At 50.3% G+C, this 14,934-nt stretch overlaps 1 protein-coding gene across 1 annotated transcript in view; it reads left to right on the forward strand.

Moving 5' to 3' along the window:
• Positions 1 to 14,934, forward strand: part of HELZ (helicase with zinc finger) — a 211,751-nt gene that overhangs the window by 162,211 nt on the left and 34,606 nt on the right. The window lies entirely within an intron of this gene.

Raw genomic sequence — 14,934 nt, forward strand, 5'->3', positions numbered from 1 at the left:
CATGGATAGACCGCCGTTACTGGAACAAAGATACGGCGGTCTGACACCAGCGTGTAGGCCCCTCCCGACGCGTTTCATGTGCTAACATGTTTTCAAAGGGATCCGCCTATCACTGGCGTCATATACTTAGGTGTTTCGTAGTTCTCTGGGTAGTTTGTCACATGATCCAAGGTAAAACAAATTCTACGAGGCAATTATGTGTTTGTGTTATTCAGCGAGGGGGGCGCATTTTTTATTTGCTCACATCGTGTAGGGATTAATTAACCTCTTCAGCACCCGAAGATTTACCCCTCTTTATGACCAGGCCATTGTTTGCGATACAGCACTGCATTATTCTAACTGACAGTTGTGGTCGTGCGATGCTGTACCCAAATAAAATTGATGTCCTTTTTTCTCTTACGTCCTCCGACAGTCGCCGCCTCTTCATATTCGTCACATATGGGGTATTAGACTTTGCTCCGAAGGAGTAGCTAGGCAACAGAATATGTTAACAATAAAGCTTTAACATATCCCACCCTCAAGGGGTGGTCCCCTCAGTCAATACCCTCCTACTTCCTGCAACCATATCTCAGTTTTAATGTCTAGCTTGTCAGGAGTGGCTGGCTCTCTCTGTGCTGGGACTTTCTGTCCCAGACTCTTTCTTCTTTTTAATATTTTGTTTGAGTTTTCTCTCTATCTTTACTTAGCTGTTATTTTTGTCAGCATTAGTTAGTTCTTCGGACGAAGAGGATCATGCGGACTGGGTCTCGGGCTGATCCTCCTGGTCGCAGGTCGTGGGTCAGTGGCTTCCCAGTCTGCCATCGAGCGTTCAGCCAGGTAACGCTCCTGGCACAGTGAACGACCCATCCCTGTTCGGTGCAGGGATGATTGGTGAGGTGGCTACCTCACCGGACGCTGTGCGGTTTCTTAACCTCCATTGTGTGCGTCTTGAATTGCGACTCTCCCTGCCTCATGTGCAGCGGCTTGTTCGCCTGTGCGGGTTCCCCACGCCATGTGAGGTAAGTGTATTTATGTGGGGACCTGTCTGTCTGGGGGGGGTCTCAGTCTGGGACTGTGTAACCTGCCTTTAATCACACTGCTTGTCTCCCTATCTCTCGGCTGCATGCTGTGGGCTGCAAGGGGGGGGGGGAGCTGTATGACACTGTGTGTGTCAGGCTGGGCAGTGTGAGAAGCTGTGTGCTGTGGGGCATGTTTTTTCTTGGCATGTTTGGGCATATACAGCGATCGCTGCGGCGATCTAACATGTATCCTTATATTGGGATGTAATGTGTGTGTTTTTATGCACTGTGGAGCGGCGTTTTCGGCGCCAAACGACGCCATTTTACCGGCGCCCGCTCCGGCCGCATGGTTTACATGCACGGCGGCCATTTTCTTGTAGCCTTCATAGGCTTACATAGAGCGCCCTGGCAGCATCACTTCCTCTTTCCAGGAACACCGATCGAGGCAGCAGCGGGGTCTCCTCAGGTTTTATCCTTCTGTTCTTGCTATCCATTGCCTGTATTCAGTTTGTATATTCCCTGTGGGGGTCTCATTGTGCCTGAGTGTGGTGCGGTGGGCTGCGCTTGCCGCGCTTGCTAAAAGGGGGCAGTTAACCCTTGGTTGTCTGGCATTACAGGGGCAATGGATTCTCAGGAGGGCAAGTTTCCTACAGTATTGGTGGAAAGCCAGGGGACCGCTGTTTCCCCCCCAGGGGGGGATTTAGCCACTATTGTGGCTGGCCTTGCTGCCCAGGTGCAAATGCTGGTGGCTGCTCAATCTACTAAACGGCCCAGAGTTGCTCTGTCCTCTGATTCTGAGGGTGAAGGTGATGGGGCGGTTCTGGCAGGGACCTCCTTATCGGGGTCCCGCTCCTCTCTTGATCTAGTGGGGTCTGAGGTAGAGGCTGAAGTTGAGGGGGTTGATAATTCTCCCCCTGGCTCGCCTGAAGAGCTTGCAATCATGGATGAGTTGATTGCTTCCATTAAGCAGACGCTACGTTTGCAGGACGAAGTGTGTCCCCCCGCTGCCTTGGCGGCTTATGGGACGCAGAGGAAACGCAGGACGCCGCAGGTTTTTCCCTGCAATGCTGATTTTCAGCGCGCTGTTAAGGATCAATGGCGCGATCTGCGCAAGCCTTTTGCGGTACCAAGTAAATTCAAGCTGCGTTATCCTTTCTCGCCTGCCACTGATGAACGGTGGTGTGTGCCTCCGCCAGTGGATCATGCAATTGCGGTTTTGAACAAAGCCACTGCGATTCCTGCAGAGGGTTCCCCTGTTTTCCGTGATGCCACGGATAGGAGACTGGAGTCTCTTGCCCGTCATACTTATTCTGTTACGGGTTCTATGCTTAAGGCTCTGTTTGCTTCTCTCATGGCGGCCCAGGCGATCGCAAGTTGGACGCAGATGCTTAGGCGCGTCCTAGTGGCCGATTCGGCCTTGGCGGCGACCCTGGATATGGTGGATCAGATCCACCAGGGTGTCTTGTATCTGTGTGATGCGGACCTGGACCTGATTCCGTTGGCTGCACGTGTGCACAGCGTGGCGGTGTTGTCTCGCCGCCTGGTTTGGTTGAAATGTTGGTCGGTGGACCAATCTTCACCTAAGACCTTAGCCGATCTGCCTTATGATGGGTCTCGCCTTTTTGGGGAGTCCCTGGATGTGTTGATTAAGGGGATCACCGGGGGTAAGAGCACTCTCTTGCCCCATTTCCCCAAGGCTAAGGGGGCTTCTGGGAAGAAGCATGCTAATTTTCGGCCCCCTCAGGGGTCCTTTCGTGCCTTTCGGCCGCACTACAAGGGCAAACCGTTCAAAGGCCAAGGCTCTCAGAAGAAGCCCTGGTCTGGGAAACAGAAGTCCGGCCAATCCGGACCTGCAGCCCATAACAGTTCGGCCTGAAGGGGCGCCCTCACCCAGTTTTGGGGTGGGGGGACGCTTGCTCGGTTTTCTTCAGCCCTGGTTGGCCCGTGTGCGGGACAGATGGGTTCTGGAAATCGTTCGATCTGGTTACAAGATCGAGTTTCTCTCTCGGCCGGAGAGCAGATTTTTTCCCTCAAATCTTCAACTGTCTCCAGAGCGCCTGCGGGATCTGCACCTGGCGGTGCGGGACCTGAGGGCTCAGGGAGTGGTGGTTCCGGTGCCTCATCGGGACAGATTTCGGGGGTTTTATTCCAATCTGTTCACCGTGCCCAGGAAGGAGGGCAAGGTTCGTCCGATTCTGGACTTGAAGGCTCTGAACCGCTCTGTGCGGGTTCGCAAGTTCCGCATGGAATCCCTGCGCTCGGTGGTGGCTGCCCTCGTTCCGGGGGAATTCATGGCCTCCATCGATTTGAAGGATGCGTACCTTCACATCCCCATATTCGAGGGTCATCAGAGATACCTTCGATTTGCCATTGCGGAGGATCACTTCCAGTTCGTGGCGTTGCCCTTTGGTCTCGCCTCGGCTCCGCGGGTCTTCACCAAGGTGCTTGCACCGGTTCTGGCATTATTGAGGGCCCAGGGCATTTCTGTCCTGGGGTATCTGGACGACATTCTGGTTCGGTCTGCGACCAGACAGGGTCTGGAGGAGGACCTGTCTGTCACGATGCAAACTCTGCAGGAGTTCGGTTGGACGATAAATGTTCCAAAGTCGACACTGAGTCCGTCGGTTCGTCTCCCCTATCTGGGAATGATACTGGACTCGGTGCAGGCGAAGGTCTTCCTGCCGGAAGACAAACTCAGAACTCTTCAGGAGGAAGTCAGGTCCCTCAGGGACGTTCCACACTCGTCTCTGCGGACGTGTATGTGATGTCTGGGATTGATGGTCTCGGCCTTCGAGGCGATTCCTTTCGCGCAGTTTCACACGCGGGGTCTCCAAGCGGAGATCCTGTCCAGGTGGGACGGGCGACCTCAATCTCTGGATCTTCAGATCTCGTTGAGTCATCGCACCAGGGAAAACCTTCTGTGGTGGCTCCAGTCCCCGTTGGTGTCCGGGGGCAAGTCGTTTCGTCCGATCTCGTGGACGGTAATCACCACGGATGCCAGCCTGTCGGGCTGGGGTGGTGTTCTGGGCGTTCTGTCCGCCCAGGGGACCTGGTCGGAGGGGGAGTCTTCCCTCCCGATCAACATTCTGGAATTGCGTGCGATAAGGCTCTGTCTTCATCGCTGGACGGACCGGCTGCAGGGCTGCCCGGTTCGGGTGCAGACGGACAATGCCACGGCGGTGGCCTACATCAACCACCAAGGGGGCACCAGGAGTGCCCGAGCGGCTCGAGAAGTGGCCGACATTCTGTCTTGGGCCGAGACTCATGTCCCGGCGATAACGGCGGTTCACATTCCGGGAGTGGAGAACTGGCAGGCGGACTATCTGAGTCGCCAGACCCTGGATCAGGGGGAATGGTCTCTCCACCCGGCTGTCTTCCAGATGTTGTGCGCGAAGTGGGGTCTTCCAGATGTGGACCTGTTCGCGTCTCGCCTCAACTACAAGGTGAAGAGGTTCGTGGCAAGGTCGCGCGACCCTCGGGCAGACGCGTCGGACGCGTTAGTGGCCCCGTGGCATCAGTACAGGCTGATGTACGCGTTTCCACCGATTCAGTTGCTGTCCAGGTTCCTTCGCAGGTTACACTCGGAACGCAGCACGGTGATTCTTGTGGCACCGGACTGGCCTCGCCGGTCCTGGTACGCAGACCTCGTGAATCTGGCGGTCGACGCCCCTTGGCGTCTGCCTCTTCGAGACGATCTACTGTCTCAAGGACCGATATACCATCCTGCTTTACAGTCGCTGGCTTTGACGGCCTGGCTGTTGAGACCGAGGTCCTGAAGGAGAAGGGTCTCTCTCCAGAGGTCGTTCATACTTTGATCAACGCGAGGAAGTCTTCCTCGGGGAAGGTTTATTACCGTACTTGGAAGGCCTATTTTGCCTGGTGTGAGTCCAGGGGGTTTTCACCCCGCACGTACTCGGTTTCCCGTGTGCTGTCTTTCCTTCAGACGGGTGTAGATCAGCGTTTGGCGCTGGCTACGATAAAGGGTCAGGTGTCTGCGCTGGCCGTTCTGTTTCAACGTCCCGTGGCTTCCAACTCCTTGGTTGGCACCTTTATTCTGGGTGTGCGGCATCTGGTTCCTCCTAGGAGGGATCCTTTGCCCCCTTGGGACTTGAATCTCGTTCTATCTGTGTTACAACGTGCTCCTTTTGAACAGATCAGGGAGATCTCGTTGTCTATGTTGTCCAAAAAGGTCGCCTTTTTGGTGGCGATCACTTCGGCTCGCAGAGTGTCGGAACTGGCGGCTTTGTCCTGCAAGTCTCCGTACCTGGTTGTTCATTTGGATAAGGTGGTCTTGCGACCTAAACCTTCTTTTCTGCCGAAACGAGTTTCGGAATTCCATCTTAACGAGGATATTGTTTTGCCTTCGTTGTGCACGAAGCCTAAACATCCAAAGGAGATGAGATTGCACTCTCTGGATGTTGTTCGGGCGATAAGGGTTTACCTTAAATCGACTGAGTCTTTTCGTAAGACGGACTCCTTGTTTGTTCTTCCAGAGGGTCCTCGGAAGGGCATGGCGGCTTCGGCCTCTACCATCGCCAAATGGATCAGGCAGACCATTGAACAGGCCTATGCCTTGCAGGGGAAGGTTCCCCCTGTGCCTGTGAAGGCGCACTCTACTAGATCTCTGAGTACGTCTTGGGCCTGCCGTCATGGGGCTTCTGTAGCCCAGGTGTGTAAGGCGGCGACTTGGTCGACCGTGCACACTTTCACAAAATTCTACAAAGTAGATGTTCAGGCATCGGCGGATGCTTCCTTTGGCCGCAAGGTTCTTAGTGCGGCTGTTCCCTAGGGTCCCTTGTTGGGGACTCCTGGCTGTTGGGATAGTTTTTTGTATCCCCTGGGTTTTTTTGTCTTTTCCTGGGTTGTTGCTCCTGTTGAGCACTTGTTTTTGCTGTTGCCCAGCTGGTTTCCTTCCTTTGGTAAGGTTCCTTTCTTTGATGTGGAGACTGCGTTGCCTTTCGGCGCGGATGCGTTTCCCACCCCTCATGTTTGCACTGCTTTGGGACGTCCCCATATGTGACGAATATGAAGAGGCGGCGACTGTCGGAGGACGTAAGAGAAAACGGAATTTTTGTAAAATCTTACCTGTAAAATTCCTTTCTCTGAGTCCTCCGACAGTCGCCGCCCCCGCCCCTCTTTTGGGGTTTGAATGTATACTCTACTGCTATTCCACTAAAACTGAGATATGGTTGCAGGAAGTAGGAGGGTATTGACTGAGGGGACCACCCCTTGAGGGTGGGATATGTTAAAGCTTTATTGTTAACATATTCTGTTGCCTAGCTACTCCTTCGGAGCAAAGTCTAATACCCCATATGTGACGAATATGAAGAGGCGGCGACTGTCGGAGGACTCAGAGAAAGGAATTTTACAGGTAAGATTTTACAAAAAATCAGTTTTTTCCCCCCCACAAATAGAGATTTCTTTTGGTAGTATTTGATCACCTGTGCAATTTTTATCTTTTGCGCTATAAACAAAAAAAAAAAAATTTTGAGGGGGGGGGGGGGGGGATATTTTTTACTTTCTGCTATAAAACACCCAATAAAAAAAAAAAATTAAAAATCTGATTTCTTTATCAATTTCGGCCAGTATGTATTCTGCTACATTTTTTTTTTTTTGGTAAAAATAAAAAATCCCTATTAGTGGACATTGATTTGCACAAAAGTTATCGCATCTACAAACTATGGGATATTTTTATGGAATTTTTATTTACCGTATATACTCGAGTATAAGATAAAAAAACCTTCTGCCTTTACAGACCCTTTAACATCATCTTTCACATTTTACAAAAAATTGGGGATTTCTCTATCGCTCATTGACAGACGTAGTCTTCTTGATTCTCAAGAGCTGGGTTATGTTGTCTCCGCAGGAGTAGGACTAGGCAGAAAGACAAAACGTTCTGGCTCCACCTTAGGGGCAGTCCCTGAGGGTATATCCTCCCTCTCTCTGCTACAGGGAATCAGTTTTTTTCTGTCTAGTCAGGAGTAAGGACCTAAGTTCCTTGCTGGGATCTTTTGGTCCTGGCAAAGACTTTTTTCTTTAAGAAAAAGACATTTTTTAGGTAGTTTTTCTCCAGTGTTTTTCCTGTGAGATCTTCAAGCAAAAATGCCGGACTGGGCGACACCTGTGGTCACCCCAGCCGGCCTACGAGCGCGCGCAGACCATGGCATTGCGCTTGGTCGGCCGCGACACATTCAAGTAAGTATGCGGGGCCGGGCGACGGGCTGGATGTTGAGATCCAGTGGTCACCCCGGTTTCTGCCTACGAGCGCGTGCAGACCAGAGCTCCGCGCTGGGTCGGCCGCGACGGAGTCCCAGTGGAGGAACTGACCTTGCGAGTTAAAAGTCTCGCTTGGACGCCAGGAACCAGAGAGTCGAGGCGTCCGAAGTGGTCCACAAACCCCCACCCCGGTGGAGAGGGTATTGTGAAGAGAGGGTGCCTGTCGGTTCGGTATGGTGAGTAAACGTTCCCTTTTTTCCTCGTTATGAGGCAGTATGTATTATGGGCCCCTCCATATATGGTCAGTATATATCTGATACTTACAAGTCCTCCTTGTAATACAGCATGTGTTTGTGGGAAGTGGACTTGGTTTAAGAGCTAACACTCTACCCAGCAGACTGTAACATTACAGCAGACATAGGAGGTATAATCCTACCTTATTTGTAGTGTATCTCCTGTAGATCCATATATCGCCTCTTAGCAGAGATGCAGGTGGATGTGCTGGGAAAAGGATTTCGGCGGTCCGCCGCCATTTTGCTGTAGACCTAGTGCATGTATGTCCTCAGGTCACGCCGGCCGCCATGTTTTTGGAGTCTTATGTCTCCTCTATGGGGGCGGCCATGTTTTGTGAGCCCAGCTACCTCGTGGAGAGCTGGGAACGCCGGAAGGCGTACACAGGGGGCGGAGCCACGTCCTTCTACCCGGGAAAAAGCAAACAGCTCCTTCCAGTCTGTGTAAGACAGACGCTGACTGCAGTTGGTTGGAAGCTGCACTGCATCGGTTGGTGAGCCTTGGGGGTCCCTCTCTCTCTCTCTGTGGGATCGAGAAGCAGGTACTCTGAGGGGCGCTATTGCGCTAGGGGGAGACACACAAAAAAAAAAAAAAAAAAAAAAAAGTTTTTTTGTTTTGCTGGCAAAAGTGTCCTGAATTAACATGGACCCTGCCACTCATGTATCTCCTCCGGATCCCCTCGAGGGGTCTGCGGGATCCTCCAGCACCCCATTGACAATTGAATCATTGTCAGCTATTATGGAAACTTTTGTGTCCCGGGTGGAAGTGGCTTGTCAGGGACAGGGCGCGAGAAAGCGACCCCCGCCTAACCCCATATTATCTGAAACCTCGGATTCAGACTCTGAGCCTATTTCTGCAGTTGCAGGTACCTCATCTGGGATTGGTGTCTCGGGTCCTGTCTCTTCAGACAGTGAGGAGGATGTTTCGGCATCCGCCATAGCCCGAGAGGAAGCGTTGGTAAACGCACTCATTGTATCTGTTCAAGAGACCTTAAGGTTACAGGGTATTCCATCAGAAATAGCTGAAACTGAAATCCCTTTTGGGACTAAAAAACGCATCAAAGTGGCGAAGGTTTTTCCATTGCCCAAATGTTTTGGCAATCCAATCGAAGAAGAATGGCGTCTGCCAAAAGGCACTTTTTCTATTTCTAAACGCATTGACAGGCGTTATCCGTTTGAGGAAACCCTCATTAAGAAATGGACAGAACCACCTGTGGTGGATTCACCAATTGCTAGATTGAATAAAGCCACGGTTATTCCTCTAGAAGACGTTCCGTCTTTTAAAGATCCAGTGGATCGCAAGATAGAAGCTATGTCTCGCACCATGTTTTCCTTGATTGGATCAGCTTTCAGACCTATAATAGCTATTGGTCTGGTTTCGCAGGCTGTAACTGAATGGACCAAGTGGTTACGCCGGGACTTAGAAGAGGTCCCTCAGGCGGTATCAGATTTGTTGGAACAAATGATACAGGGGTTACAGTTTGTGTGTGATGCGGCGTTAGACGCCACTCCATTATTGGCGCGAGCATCAGTCTCAGCAGTGGTTCTCAGGCGTACACTGTGGCTAAAAGGTTGGTTAGCCGACCAAGGTTCCAAAAAAGCATTGGCTAATATCCCCTTTTCAGGAGAGCGTCTATTTGGAGCCAACTTAGATGAGATCATTAAAGATCTCACGGGTGGAAAGAGCACCTTTTTACCGCAAAATTTTAAAGGTAGAGGAACTCGTCAAAGACGAGGGCCTTCTTTTTCTGTTCACAAGAGGTTTTTTCGTCCCGCGGGTGAAAAAACTAAGTCCTCCAAAGCTCCTGCAGGAGGCGTCAGGGGTCGTTGGTCGGGCAAGCAAAAGCCCGCCCCCTCCAGACCTGAAGATAAACCGTCCAAAGCCTGAAGGTGCGCCCCCACCCATAACTGGGGTGGGGGGACGTCTTCGCCGGTTCGCGGATCCATGGCTTTCCAGAATCCCGGACAAATGGGTTTGCGAAGTCATAAGGTCAGGGTACAAGATCGAGTTTCGATCTCTCCCACCGGCGCGATTCTTCCCTTCCAATATCCGACTATCCTCAGATCGTTTAGAAGATCTGCGGAGAGCAGTCACAGATTTACTACAACAAGGAGTGGTAGTCCACGTTCCTTGGACAGAACGGTTTCAAGGGTTTTATTCAAACCTATTTACAATACCCAGGAAAGAGGGCAAAGTGCGTCCAATTCTGGACTTAAGAGCACTCAATTCTTTTGTCAACATAAGAAGATTCAGAATGGAGTCCATTCGCACAGTAGCAGCCTTCCTGCATCCAGGGGATGTCCTAGCGTCCATAGACATCAAGGACGCCTATCTTCACATTCCCATTTTCGCAGGATATCAGCGGTTTCTACGCTTTTCCGTAGAAGAGAACCACTATCAGTTTGTGGCGTTACCTTTCGGTCTCGCCACGGCTCCTCGGGTCTTCACAAAGGTGTTGGCCCCAATGTTGGCACTTCTGCGCCAAAGAGGCATATCGATCCTTGGTTACCTAGACGATCTTCTGCTTCATGCAGAGTCTCCTCAGACATTGCTACAAAACATAGAAATTACTATGATTTCTTTACAGGAATTCGGGTGGCTGGTGAACCAGCAAAAGTCATTTCTGGTTCCCACCCAGAGGCTCGAATATCTGGGTCTAATTTTAGACACAGTCAGGACAAGAGTTTTTCTTCCAGTAGGGAAACTCCGAAAGATTCAATCAGCAGTCCAGTTGTTACTGTCCAACAGCTGGTCTTCCCTTCGGACTTGCATGAGGGTTCTGGGGTTGATGGTGGCTTCGTTCGAAGCAGTCCCATTTGCCCAGTCCCATACCCGAATTCTTCAGCAAGAGATTCTTCTCAGATGGAATCGGAATCCGGAATCCCTGGACAATCAGATCCGATTGAGCAAACAGACCAGAGAGTCTCTGGTCTGGTGGCTTCGGTCTCCAATGCTCAGCCAGGGAAAGTCATTTCTGCCAATATATTGGACGATAGTGACCACGGATGCCAGTCTATCCGGATGGGGAGGAATTCTCGGTCAGTTATCTGTCCAGGGACTTTGGTCCCCGGAAGAATCCAGGTTACCGATAAATGTATTGGAACTGAGAGCGATCAGACTTTGTCTGATTCACTGGACCGAGCAGCTCCAGGGCAGCCCGGTTCGGATCCAGTCGGACAATGCCACGGCCGTGGCTTATGTCAATCACCAGGGGGGCACCAAGAGTGTCCGAGCGGCCAAAGAAGTGGCTTGCATTCTTCGCTGGGCGGAACGATTTGTTCCAGCAATCTCTGCGGTGTTCATTCCGGGGGTGGAGAATTGGCAGGCAGATTATCTCAGCCGTCAGACTCTGGATCAGGGGGAATGGTCCCTCCATCCAGACGTTTTCCACCAGTTGTGCCTACGGTGGGGCACCCCGGATGTGGATCTGTTGGCATCACGATTCAACAGGAAAGTTCAGAGATTCGTGGCTCGCTCCCGCGATCCTCTAGCAGAAACCGCAGACGCACTGATCGCCCCGTGGGGGCAATACCAGCTAATATATGCCTTCCCTCCTCTCGCGTTACTGCCAAGACTTCTTCGCAGGATAGAGGAGGAAGGAATTCCAGTAATTCTGGTAGCTCCGGACTGGCCTCGTCGAGCTTGGTACGCCGACGTGGTCAGACTGGTGGCGGATGTCCCGTGGAGACTTCCTCTCAGGGAGGACCTACTGTCTCAGGGACCGATCTTCCATCCTGCTTTACGATCGCTGGCTTTAACGGCCTGGCTATTGAGACCCAGGTGCTGAAGGACAAAGGTTTGTCAGCTTCAGTTATCCCTACTCTAGTTGAAGCAAGGAAAGCGACTTCCAGAAAGATTTATCATCGCACATGGAAGTCCTACATTGCATGGTGTGAACCGTTGGGGTTCCGTCCTCGGTCTTATTCGATTAGTCGAATATTAGCCTTTCTGCAACAAGGGGTTGAGCAGAAACTGGCCTTGAGTACCATCAAGGATCAGGTCTCAGCGTTAGCTATCTTCTTTCAGAAGCCTTTGGCTACTCATTCCTTGGTGCGGAATTTCATCCAGGGGGTGCGACATCTGGCTCCGCCAGTGCACGCGCCGTTACCCCCCTGGGATCTTAATTTAGTGTTGTCGGTTCTTCAGAAACCTCCCTTTGAAGATATTAGGGAGATTCCTCTACCTACGTTGTCCCAGAAGGTGGCCTTCTTGGTGGCTATTACTTCTGCACGCAGGGTGTCAGAACTGGCCGCATTATCTTGTCGTTCACCATATCTGGTGGTTCATAGAGATAAGGTGGTTCTTCGTCCGAATCCATCCTTCCTACCAAAAGTGGTTTCAGAATTTCATCTGAATGAAGAAATTGTATTACCTTCCCTGTGTCCTAAGCCCAGTCATCCTCGGGAGTTTGCTTTACACTCCTTGGATGTGGTCCGGGCGATCAGGGTATACTTGAAAACGACAGACTCGTTTCGCAAGACGGATTCACTTTTTGTGATCCCAGATGGACACAAAAAGGGGTTGCCTGCATCTGCCGCGACCATTTCCAGATGGATCAGACAGACGGTAGTACAGGCTTATTCTATTAAGGGTCGGGAGCCCCCGTTCCCTGTTAAGGCGCACTCCACTCGGGCACTTAGTGCGTCATGGGCCTTTCGCCATCAGGCGTCAGTGGTCCAGGTGTGCAAGGCGGCTACCTGGTCGTCGGTGCATACCTTTACTAAACATTATAAAGTTGATGTAATGGCATCGTCTGATGCCTCGTTTGGCCGCAAGGTTTTGCAGGCCGCAATTTGAGGAGACCAGCGGTCTACCTCGAGGGTTTTTTTCCGTTGGAAAATTTTTCTTTAGTCTCATTCTTTGTTTATAATGAGCCTTTAAAACTTCTAGTTTGGCACCGGTTGGGCCTTCTAGATTGGATTTGATTTTGTCAATCCCACCCCTCATTTGTGGCACTGCTTCTGGATGTCCCAGCTCTTGAGAATCAAGAAGACTACGTCTGTCAATGAGCGATAGAGAAAAATGGATTTTTGTAAGATCTTACCGTAAAATCCTTTTCTCTTAAGCTCATTGACAGACGTAGTACCCGCCCCTCTATCATTGAGTTGGGTTGGGTTAAATTCTCTGTACTGCTTTAAAACAGAACTGATTCCCTGTAGCAGAGAGAGGGAGGATATACCCTCAGGGACTGCCCCTAAGGTGGAGCCAGAACGTTTTGTCTTTCTGCCTAGTCCTACTCCTGCGGAGACAACATAACCCAGCTCTTGAGAATCAAGAAGACTACGTCTGTCAATGAGCTTAAGAGAAAAGGATTTTACGGTAAGATCTTACAAAAATCCATTTTTATTGTGTTTTTTTTTTTTTTACCATTAAAGTGTATTTTTCCCCAAGAAAATTGCGTTTGAAAAACCGCTCCACAAATACCATATAACAAAAAAAAATGTAACAACCGCCATTTTATTCTCTAGGGTCTCTCCTAAAAAATATATATAATGTTTGGGGGTTATAAGTAATTTTCTAGCAAAAACGACTGATTTAAACTTGTGAACAAAAACGTGAACAAAAAGTGCCAGAATAGGCTTCAAGTGGATTGAGTCTCATGATGGGTAGATGGGTTATGACGCAGTTGTATAACCAGTACAGACAATGTATTGGCTCATAATCTGACCATGAATGAGCTTTCTTAGTGTAGCACTGCCCCCTTGAGGACTGCCAGATTTCACATTTTCGGGTCCCCCTGAGTTACCATTAGCAACCTTGATATGCACAGTCTCTCACTTCTCCTCCTCTGCTCGCTCCAATAACTAGTCCAGGGGTATGTGGTTGTTTTTGTGTTTTATTATAAATTAGGGATGGGAGAAGGGAATAGTGGGATACTCCGAATTAACTATTCACAATGTTGGAGGACCTCTATCTTTAGATACAGCCAGGCTGCTGATTCACCCTGCCACTGAGGTGAATCCAGTTTCGAGTCTCTTTCTTAAGACGATGTGATGAACTATATGTTATCTTCAGGACACTCTCCTCAGTATCCACTCTGTTGACTGCCGACACCCGTCCACTGACTATCCTTCTCCTGGGGTGGCACCCCTCAGGTCAGGCCCCTTGACACGAGCCCCTGTACTCAGGATACTGTTTTTCCAGTGTCTCCCCCTCCAGTCAGCTCTCTTGGACCTCTGGGTTCAGCTCCGTTCCTCTGGTCCTCAGGACCACCTCCTGTGCCCGCGTGCCACTGCTACAGAGGAGGAGGCAGCCACCCTCCTCCCTCCGGGACTCTGCTCTCCAGCCAAAGACCCCGCAACACATATGCTCCTGATACAGTATCCCAGAATGCACAGAGGCGACCTGCCCCTGCCTATCACCAGGACTGTATCAAAGCCTATGCATTAATTTGTTAGGTTTCCTCCCACTGTCCCAACATGCCTCCCTATTGGACCAGCGTGAAACTCTCTCTAGACACAATGAATCGCATACTGAGCACAATGAGCAGACCTCACCAATAGATCCTGCTCTCTGGTAGGCAGAGAGTGTTTGCAATAATTCAGACTCGCATGGCCCTCGGCATCAAAGTTCCTTCAGATATCTGGGAGCACTCAATGAGACAGAGACGGCAGGTACGATGTCACAGAATGCTTGGCTTTATTCAAACAATGAAGAACTTTTTATAGAGAAAATAAAAGGGGAAGTCCCTTTCCAGTAGATTATACATAGAATTGATACAAGAATAACAGTTTACCATTACATGCTTCAAGTCACGTACTTGCACATGAGCTAATTAAAATAAGGCAGAGTTATAACTGGCATTACATCAGACTTGTTCTAAGGGTTAATACAAGGTATAATTAGTTACTTCAAACAGACTTGTCAGTTTTACCACAAAGCGTAACATCCTGGAAACTTTCAAGGACATTTACTTAGATAGGCTTTTTAATCAAGCTGAGTCTAGGGTTTTAGTAATAAAATGGAGGATAGATTAGAGAGCACTATAGATTTGCCTGCAGCTCCTCTAGTAAGTGGACAGAGCCAAAAACTATACTTTCTCACTAGCACCTACCTAGGAGGGTGCTACACTCACCCCCCACCAAACCGAGCCATGTCCTCACTAGCACCTACCTAGGAGGGTGCTACACTCACCCCCCACCAAACCGAGCCATGTCCTCACTAGCACCTATCTAGGAGGGTGCTACACTCACCCCCCACCAAACCGAGCCATGTCCTCACTAGCACCTACCTAGGAGGGTGCTACATTAGGCTCACGTTTCCACATTTCATACTAACATATGCAACAATCTCTTTCCCAGATTTACAGCCCTTGCATTCCTGTTTCTTATAAAACAGTCTGTCTTTAGGCACTTCTATCCACCATTGTTCAGGTGCTGCCATCTTGCTCAGACTGGACATGCATGTTCATTGGATGGTATGCCACCAT

This window comes from Pelophylax lessonae (assembly GCF_965119305.1).
Source record: "Pelophylax lessonae genome assembly, chromosome: 11".
NCBI classification, from domain to species: domain Eukaryota; kingdom Metazoa; phylum Chordata; class Amphibia; order Anura; family Ranidae; genus Pelophylax; species Pelophylax lessonae.